Source organism: Ceratotherium simum, chromosome 13, assembly GCF_057802395.1.
Source record: "Ceratotherium simum simum isolate JZ-2026a chromosome 13, ASM5780239v1, whole genome shotgun sequence".
In the NCBI taxonomy this organism is placed as follows: Eukaryota; Metazoa; Chordata; class Mammalia; order Perissodactyla; family Rhinocerotidae; genus Ceratotherium; species Ceratotherium simum.
The window spans coordinates 61,405,681-61,416,411 of NC_141912.1; the positions used below are offsets into that span (position 1 = coordinate 61,405,681).

General features: G+C 32.6%; 1 long non-coding RNA gene across 2 annotated transcripts in view; it reads left to right on the plus strand.

Moving 5' to 3' along the window:
* LOC147915744 (uncharacterized) overlaps window positions 1-10,126 on the plus strand; it is a 67,262-nt gene extending 57,136 nt beyond the window's left edge. For both annotated transcript variants that reach the window (XR_015554172.1, XR_015554173.1), the window contains one exon: window positions 9,947-10,126. This is a non-coding gene — a long non-coding RNA (uncharacterized LOC147915744). The remainder of the gene's footprint in view (window positions 1-9,946) is intronic.
* Window positions 10,127-10,731: the final 605 nt, after the last annotated feature.

A 10,731-nucleotide genomic window follows, 5' to 3' on the forward strand; every position in this document is an offset into this window, starting at 1 on the left:
TTCACATCAAGTACTGGTGACTGCACTAACTATTGGGAACAAATCTAAACTTTCATTCAACGATGTCATGTAGAGAAAGTGGAAGGTAAACCCGTAAGCAGATGAGTAAAAGTAAGGTATAGCATTTCATGTAATAACCATAAACATCGGAACTAAGGAAAAATGAGGGAGTGGGCATTCAGATTGGAAAGATGAGCAACAACTTCTTAGAGAATCTTATCACTAAGTTGTGACTTTAAGGACAAATAGGAATCAACTAAGCAAAGAAAGAATGATAAATATATTCAGATATTCTTACAAAGACAAGGAGAAATGAGAAAGTGTTCCATGTCAGGAACAGCAAAACTTCCTTATGAACTCAGGGTTGAGTTTAAGTGGGGAATGATGACAAATCAGGATCCTCCATAAATAGTCAGCATATCAAAGGTGGGCATAGGCGTCCTGCCCCACCCTCTGCTGCTCTGGTTCTCTTTTTCTCTACTACTACCTTTTTTCTAGCAAAAAAAAAAAAATAATAATAATATATATACATATATAATGTAAGCTTATATATGTAATATAAACTGCATGAAAGCAGGAAATGTTTTGTGCTTTTGCCTCAGTGTATCCCTAGCACCTGGTAGGTGATGAGTATTGATTTGCTAAATAAATGAAAGACCAGATATCACCTATCTGTAAATTCTGTGATACTGTGGAAAGAATTATTGTCATCACTACTTCAATTAAAAACATAAAATAAAAATAAATAAAAAAGAAAGATTTCTTGGCCAGAATTATGATACTTTTAGAGCCAGGCCTCTTATTAGGCCAGTCTCTCAAATTCGATCAATTTTCTCATACGTGAAGAGGGAAAGGAGTGCAGCCTTTAGCATCATAAGGAGATTAACTATTACGATGTGTGTTAAAGAGCTCCGTAAACTACATGTTGCACAAAAGAAGGATTTTTGCTCATGATAATGATTTGAATAGCAGCATGATATTGTGGAAAGAACACCCGGTTTAGAGCAAAAAACAAGAATGAAATCTTTATTCCATATCATTCACTTTTTAATTTTTTATATTCTCTGCAAAATTGCATCATTTGAGTGCACTTCAATATATAAATTGGTTTCGAACGTCATTATTCATCACTTGTCCTTCCTGCCCTGATGAGTTATTATACAGACCGTGAGTGATAGTTTACGTAAAATGGCGAGTTTGAGGTGCTTTTGAAGCAGAAATATTTCGTTGCTATTGCTACTTCTTTGTTTTCACTTCCATATTTCCTTTGAAGTGTTTCTCCTGAGAGTACACGAGACCCTGGACCCCCATCTACTGCTGCGACTCAATGTTCAGTATAATCCTAAGAATGCCTCCTGTATGCCTCCTTCATCTTGGATGTTGTCATGTTATGTGCAGGTCATATGTGGCCAATTCAGTCATGACAATTAGCAGCAGTGAGGGAGAGGGCTCATGTGCCCCACTCCTTTACATTGAAAGATGTCTTATTGCTTCCTGTGTGTTCAGTGAAAGGAGGTCACATGATATTTATGAAACAGGGTAGAAAATGTAAAAGATCAGGGAGAACATGACTCTTCTTCATGATCCTATTTGCCTGTATTTTGATGACAAAGCTGGCATGGATTCTGCAGGTTAGAAACAGTATGATACTAATTTCAGAGAAAATGTTTTTAAAACTCTTATGGTGAAAACAACAACAACGGTAACAACAAGGCGTCAAGCAGTAAAATGTATATTTACTGGGCAATAACCATTTTGAGGGCCGCTTCAGAGATATTTCCAAAGCAATGAATCGCTTACCTGGAGTGCAATGATATTATGCAAGAGATGGCTAAGCTTGCTTGTATGTAGTTAGCAACAGCTTGTATGTAGCTAGGATATGTCTATTTACGCCAATAATTTTGTTGCGAGAATTTTAGTAATGTGGTACGTACCCCAGGATGCTTTTAAAATGTCTTTCCACAAATGAAACTATGAGGACAGGCTGTAATAAATAGATTTTAACAGGAAAATAAGGCAAAGGAGGAGATTATGATAATAACTCAGCACTCTATTCAGAAAAAATGGCTGTGTTTGAGCAAAGGAGAAATGTTTTCATAGAGGAACTGGAGTTCCCTGGGTAGTATGAAATGTTAAACCTCAAACTCTGCTCTACAGATGAAAATATGTCTATTATTTAAGGCATATAATAATCGTGATCTCAGATGAAGTGGATATAGAACACATTGAATGGCTATTAATTTCATACTGGAATTTTAGAAAAAACTTTAAATACAAGATCTTAGATTAAGAATACAAAAAAAAAATAAAGCAGTTAGATCAAATTATATAGACTGTATATTTTCTATAGCACAAATCAATATGAACTTATATTAATATATCTAATGAACTGTTAAAAATTCCAAAACACATAAAAACTAAAAATGTTGCAAATATTCTGTTTTGCCCTCACCTTCTCTCCTTTTTCCCTGGAACAATAGTTTTAATTTTCATGTAGTTTACTAGTGTACTAAATTATGTCCCTCTGGTTTGAAGAAATTAATATTATTTTCTCCTTGGGAACATACTATTCTCCACTGGATTTAGGGCATATTTTGTCATTGTACATTCTTTCAAATACACATTTAATATCAAACTTTCTAGGTTTCACTCCTGCTGTATTTGTACCACCTTTGACGGACTGAATTATATAGGGATGATGGTACGTTAGGTAGTCTATTATAATGCAGTTTCCTTTCATATTAAAACTTTCCTAAGGAAAGTTACTATTCTTTCTTTGTAGAACATATAAAGAAGTTAAGGTTTCTTAGTTTCTTACTGTATTTATGTTTCATCCAAATCTTAGTCATATAATCATTTTCCTTTCTTTAAAAATGATTTGTAATTACAAAGATTCTCCCAACTCTTCAGATTGTTCTGGGACTGTGGCAAATTTTATTCGTTGTTCCATCGATTCAAAATTTTTAAAGGAAAGGGTGAAATGGTGTTAGCAGATTTTGGCAAATGTATTATTCAGGAAAGGTTATCGGAGTGCTTCTAGCTGAGCCAGAATACCCAGTCTTGTTTTATCTTGTAAAAACAAAAGCATACAAGAAAGTTTCCCCATTGTGCTCAACAAGCTTGCTGAACCCACACAGAATGGAGCACTTGCTCAGAATCATTCCTAATGATTTCCTCCACAGCCAGACCGGAAACCTAAAGCTCTTTAATATTCTAGCCTCATTATTCTCATTTTCTATAATTTAACAACTCCTCATATTATTCTTAATGGAAAAGTCATGCAATATTGAGCAGTAACTGCTGTTAATTTCCTGCTGTATATCATTTGCATTTTTTGTTGCTGGTGGAGAGTAATTAACATGCTCTAATTATCATACTGATTGTCTTTTTTAGCTTATGAGACTATAGTCATCTCAATCCTCATTGATCTTACAATAGTATATTTTATTGTTTCCAATAATAGTATCCTGGGATATATAAGACAAATTTTTACACAAAAATTGTGTGATTCTGCAGTAGCAGGTTTTCTAAATGGTTCAATTTAGAACAGAATAATGTAAGTTTTTATAGTTCCTATCAAAAAACATAGAGTCTTATTTCTGTGACAGGACAATGCTATTTTTTTGTGTGTGAAGCAAATTACATTTCTATTACAGTATTATCACACAAGAAAATGTTTTCTTGTATTCCGTTCAGATTGTATCTTTTATTCCTTCATATTTCAAAGTTTTATGTTAAAAATTTGCTATGAATATATTTGTAAGTAATAATAAAAAAGTTACGTTGTGAAAACTTTCGGACGTTAGATTCTTTCTACCAAAAAACATTTTTATCATTTTAAAATATCTATTGTATAATTCCTAAAATTATCAGCTAAAATTTTATAAAATAGTGTGAAGACAGAAAAATATCAAAGAAATTACACCGTATTTTTGAAATAGTACAAAAAAAACTATTGACGGTACAAAAACTATTAATAGTAAAAAAATTCTCGACAATGTTCAACTCATAATTTATGTCCAAACATACCCTGAGCACAGCTAGCTGCATTGTTATGAGCTAGTTTATACATTCATTTGGTGAGGGCAGAGTTCAAGACAGAGTCATTATTCATGACAGAAGTGTGATATCCAAGGAGTGCTATTCCACAAACTCATGGCCAATGAGGAATAGAGCTCATTTCCATATTAACTTCCATTTAGTTCCAATCATCAATATACTCCGTACCATGAAAAAGGTAAAAAATAAAAAGCACAAAGATGATCTGAATATAAACCACTAGACAAAGGTGCTGTTTTTATTTTTATTGAATTTTAGAAAAGAGTATGAATTAAAATAAAGTATCACAAAGCAACAAAGTAGGTTAGAAAGAAAGATAGTGATAATTCCTTCCTATATTCATAAGGACACCTGAGGTCATAAGGGCAGAAAAGCAAGTCACACTTGCTCAAAAAAATCCATAGAGAGAAATGTTGGACTCTGCATTCTGACTGACTAAATTTTAATCATGGCTCCACCATTTATCTGAATTCTGACATATTACAAGTTATATACAAACTTTGGACCTTATTTCCTTTACCTCTTAAATGGAAATAACATTAACATCTATCTCATGTGGTTCTTTTGAGCATTAAGAAATTACTACATCAGTAAAGTACTTACCATATTGATTGGTTCAGAGAAAAAGCTCAATAAAAAATTGGCTCTTAATATGTTATTTTAAAAAGGTGGATGTAATTGGCCTTGTGAATTTTTGAATTCTGGACTCTAGCCACATCATCAGAACTAGGTTTGCTCTGTCTCTTGGTTCAGCTCTCTTTTTCATGTGCTGGTGTTACTCTCAGTTTGCACATGGTCACAGGGTGACTCTAGCACCTCCAGCTTCACATGCTCTCTGGTTCAAATCCAAATTTGTCCTTAAAGTGTCTCAAAAATTTTTAAACTTGGTTGATATGGCTTCAATCACATGCCTAGCCCTGAGTTACTGTGATCAAAGAGGTAAATCCACCAATTGGTTTAAAATTAGATCACGTTAGCCTATTTGCAGAGGTGAAGGCCCACCCAAGCCACGTGCCCTAAGAATGATTGACATTTTGATCCCCAAATGAAAACTGTGAGTCTTTACGACAAATGTGGCACACAGAGGGTGGAGACCCAAACAACGAAGCCAGCAAGCAAGCACAAAGCAAACGATGGCCCTGCATAAGAATTATACAATATAAATGTTATTGAAATAGCTTAGTTTGGGCTTAATCTTAAAAAAAATTAAAAACAATTACTTAGTGTGTGAGCTTAACCAACCCTTCTAAACTCTCAAAATCTCAAGTTCTTCATCAACAAGAAAAGCAATGATTTCTTCTCAAGGTTTTTGTGTCATAACAGAGATGGCACCTATAAAATGCTTAACTCAGTGTTTGACAGGGAAGTATTATATGGTAGATAAATGTCATACTAAAATAATAAAATAATTATAAAAGGTAAAATAAATACTCAAAGAAATCTGAAAGTTTAGTAATAGGAATTGGTTAAATAAATTGTGTTGTATTTGTATATCGTAAAAACAAACAATAATTAGAATGATTGGGAGAATGAATAAAGTTATAGACAAAATTACTATATCGTTCAAGGAAAACATAAAAATTATAGAGAAGTGTGGTTACTGTAATCTTTATGAACACAAAATATTTATACTAGATATCTACAGAAAGATAAATATGGAAAGAGCATTTTTCAAATCTGTAAGAACAACTGTTACTGGACAACCTCAAGCAAACAGGAAGACGTTTCGAAACAGAGAGAAAGCCGGGGGCCCCTTCTTTCTCCTCCAGCTTCGTCATTTTCCACCCTCCCCCCCATTGCACAGATTAATGTGAAGCTACCTGGCAAAACAGAAACGGGGGTTGCAGATTCTAATATCAAACACCTCAAAGCAAATTATGGAATTGTGATTTTGGAGCTGAAACACAAAAATAACGGCCACAGGTAATTAGATTGATATCAACTTGTCTATCAGTGCAATGGTAGAAGACACAATGGAAGCTAGAATACAAAGGGATGATATATTTAAAGTGAATAAAGAAAATAACCATTGAACCAGAATTTTATCCATTATTAACATTTATTGAGAAGTAAATCAAAATACACAAGTTTTGGGCAAATACGAAGTATGACAAAATGTCACCAGAAGACATATACTAAACAAAGCACAAAGATGTGCTCATTATGCAGGTGGAAAAGATTTTGTTTCAATTGCTTTAACAGAGACTAAATAAAAACAAGATAGAAAGGCTTATTTGTCTTCCAATATAAATGTCGAATCTACAATCCCTAAGGAAGCAATCTAGGGAAACAGGGTGAGTTTCCTCTACGAGGTCCTTCAGGAACACGGATCCATCCTTTTTACTGCTCAGTCCTTCCCTAAGATTTGTCCTCATCCCAAGTCCTAAGCTGGCTCACCACCACACTGTGTCCCAGACTGCAGGAAAGGGTGGAGAGAAGAGAAAAGGGAAAGTAGCTTCATTCAAAGATATCACCTGAAAGTTTGATATAATATCTACTCACATTCATTCTACTTCTACCCATCCTCTTACCTGAAAGAGAGGCTGGAAAATGTGGTCTAAGAACAATTAAGGCTTAAGGCAACTCCAGGCAGTTTATTCTGAGTGGCTCTCTGATGTCCCCTTGCAGATTGATTGCATGATATGTGGGAACAGTGGCTGACATTTTGAATAGAACAATAGAAGCCAACCATCTACTGCCTGTTCTGATTTAAGATTTTTTTCTGAAAGAATCACAGTGTTCTGGACAATTTCAACATCACACATTCAATGTGGGAATCCTCTTGGGCTGCACCTGAAATATTAGCCTCAATTTATAATCATATTTTTCTCTTGACAAAGATGTTCCATGATCATTTTGAAATTGTGATGTCTGTGAGATTTAATCTGTGCTACTCGTACCAAAACCTTCCCCACTTATACACATGAAGAAACACCAATGAGTGATTTAAAATCATAAATGACATTTAAATATTGCTGAAACTCCTTGCCAAAAATGTTAAAGACTCTATCCATACCACACGTTTTTCTTTCAGGTGGCTGCAAGGTCAAGGTAGAATAACACTCATTCTCACTACTTTTTCAGGCTACTAGCTCAGTGAATTGAATTGATGTAAAGCAATTTTGTAAATCTTGGAAACGGTGGACTAATGCAACCTCAATTCAGTTTTAGTTGTTCATTCTTTCCTAATTCTTTCGTAATTCCAGAATTGAAAGGCAGATAAAATAAAAAAAGTAGCTCTTTATATTCTTAAAATAAAGAGTTAATTTAGAACACTATGCTGGATACATTGGTTTTAATATTTCCTATCCCTTTCAAAGTCTTGAAATTTCTTCTCTGATGAAGATATTTTTAAGTGGGAGTTCTAATGTGAAATCATGTAACTTTTTCATGTATCAGATTATGCATAGTGATAGGTTGATGAACATAACGTGTGGTGGCAGAATTCCTTCTGAGATATTCACCTTGTTATTTGAGAAAGATTCTATCATGGAAAAAGGTGCACATGTCAGAAACTCTTGAAGAGTTATTTCTGTGTATGTGCATTTCAGTATAATTCCTAAAATCTTTTAAATATACTGTTTGATAGAAAGTTGTGATTCAATTTATTTGCTGATAATTTATCACTTGATTTAGAAACAAGACATAATTTATCCCTAGAATTTATAAAAATATATCTCACCTTCTTCCAATCATCTCCCAACAAAATTATCCAGGAACCATTTTTTTAAAATAAGGAAAAACAAAAAATAATGAAATGGGAGAGAGTAGACAGCCCAGAAGTATCAGAAAATTTAAAATGCTTTAGACATATGAAAAAGATGACGCAAAATCAAATGGAAAATGAAGAAACATGTAATATAATGTGATTAAATAATGTAAAAATAATTAAGAATTTTACTTTGAAAATAGGACAAAATAAGTTTTAAATGGCTGGGGAATTTAAATTAAAAATAAAGAATAAGACAATACAATACAGTGAGAAGAAAAGATGCATATATTTTTATGTAATATTCAAAAGGAAAAGGATTCTTATATACAAAAGCAGTAGAAGAAAACATAAAACAAAAATGTGAAAAATTGTATTACGGAAGTCTAAAACTTTAGTATATCATACTAACATATAAACATTAAAAGGCATAAAATAATTTTGAAAAAAATATTTGAAACAGATGACAAGTTAATATAATTAATATACAAACTGTTCATAGAAATGATTAAGGAAAAGAAGACATAATTCTCTAAGACTGGAAAAAAGGCATAGACAGGAAATTCAGACATTAATCCAAGAAACATATAAGTATTTAAAGGTAAGTAGCAATAAAATAAATGAAAAATTCCAAATATGTGACTTTTTGTAAATATTTATTACCATGACAAATATAATATGCCGTGTTCAATATTGTGAACTTTGTGCACTCTTAATATAGATTTAAATTACAAAAATCTTTTTTGAAGCATTTTGTAAGCAAATTTAAAAGACTTAAAATATTTATTCCCTTTGATTCATTAATCTCATGAAAGGATGTCATCAACTTACTTAAATTATCCAAATTTACCAATTATCCAAGGGAAGCAATAAAAAAATGTGTTCAAAACTTTAGGTATAAAGGGGTTATCTGTACAAGGTAATGTAATAAAATAATTAGGGTAAAATAGTCACTATAGGTAGTTGGTTATATTATTTATAATATTTTAATTATTTTGAAGATAGTTTTCAAAGAATATTTGATGTTGAAGGAAAATTTCTATTTTGGTGTAGAAAGGAAATTGGATAAAAACGCATCAAAATATACAGAGATATTATCTCTGGGTGGTGAAGAGACAAACACACACATGAACACAAACCAATTAAAATGTTTTATTTTTCACTTTATCTATGCAACAAACACATTATTATTACTACTATCAGAAAATTCGATAATTTACATTTCATTCAAGATTTAAAGGATGGGCAAAATATATAATGGCAAAATTTTGGTTGTGATTTTACATAGTGTTGGCAATTATATGGTTCAGAACACATCTTTACATTGTAAGACTTATTGAACTTAACCCAATTGCAAATTTACCAGAATTTTTCTTCTGAATCTTTTTAAAAATGATTCATAAATGATTGCCAACATAGGATCACTGTTAAATAAATTTTATTAACGGCTGCAGGTTAAACAAAAGTGATAATATTGGACATGAAAAGTCATGGCAACTATAAAATCTAATTGTCAAAGCTGGCTTTTATAACCTTAAAAACTTATTTTCATTCTGCACTGTTCATCAGAGTTCTCTTATAGGAATGTTATTATACCCTAAAATTTATGTTCTATTTTTAAGGAAGAAAGATATATTTAAAGGTGTTTAATGATACAAATACCAAGTTACTAGGAATAATTCTTAATATGACATATAAAATGGTGATAAGATCTCCCCAAACCACCGTTTTAGATACCTAAGAAGCCTTCTGAAATGGTTGTAATTAGTAATAATTTTGAGAAAATCTTCAGGAAAAAAAATCAGAAACTGGACGTTTGTGTTCAATGAGTCAATGAAAATGACTAAAGAAAACCTCAAAAAAATGTTTCAATAATTTTCTAGCTTTTTTAATATAATAAGTTAAAACTAACAAAATAAAGATTGAATTACAGAATATTTTTAAAGCATGTATTTTCCAATAAACCATTTGCTAATATTTTTAAATGGAATTCTATAATCATATATCAACGTCAACAGTAACTTTATGAAATTATTATTTTCAATCACCAAATTGGGACAGGGAGGAGGGAGCTGCCCTTTTACCAAAAATAAAAGAGCTCCCTCTGCCAGGGAAGCTAATTAGGCGCACAGCGTCAGCCTGATTACTTGGCTCAGACCTCACTGTTCTTCCTCACAGGGACTCCAGGGCGAAAGCATTCTACCAACTTGTGACTCCATCTTTCAAGGCAGTGGTAAGAATCGACATAAGGGGTCAAACCACAAGATAACTCACTGCATTGTTCCCTACCATTGCTCTACAAGGGGCCCCATAAATTGGTTACTAATAAGTACTTTAGAAAGCTACCTTACAGCAGTCATCCATGAATTATCTAAATCTTTCTTCATTTATTATGTTTTGAGCCTGTGTGTTCTTCTCAGGGATAAGATTTGCATTCACATATTTGCCATATATTTCTGTCAGACAATACTTTGAAACAAATCTCATCCAGCAATTTAGAAGCATTTTTACCCAAGATCATATATCTAACCTCTGAATCAGATTCATTCTCTTTTAAAACAAGGCCAATCAATTCTTTTTAGAAAAATTGAGCACATTAGAGACATAAAGTTTGCCAACTGCCCAGAACAGTGCCTAAGACACAGTAGCCTCTCAGCAAGTTTAGTTTCATTTTGTATTGTCCATAATTGCCCTACAGCCACTCCTTCAAATATTAAAGCCTTGTCTTCTACTTCACTGTTTGGAATGTGATCGTTTAATCTCTGTTAAGCCATATTCATGTGTTCATAATTTTATGAAGTCTAAACATTAGCCATCATCCTCTTCTGCCAGAATTATTTTAATACCTTCACACTGATTTCTCTAGCTTTGTTTTTACTTCTATGCAAGTCTATTTTCAAGACAGATGTTACACTTCTGAAAAACAATAACAGCAAAACGGCAAAAATTCAAGTCAGTTGTGT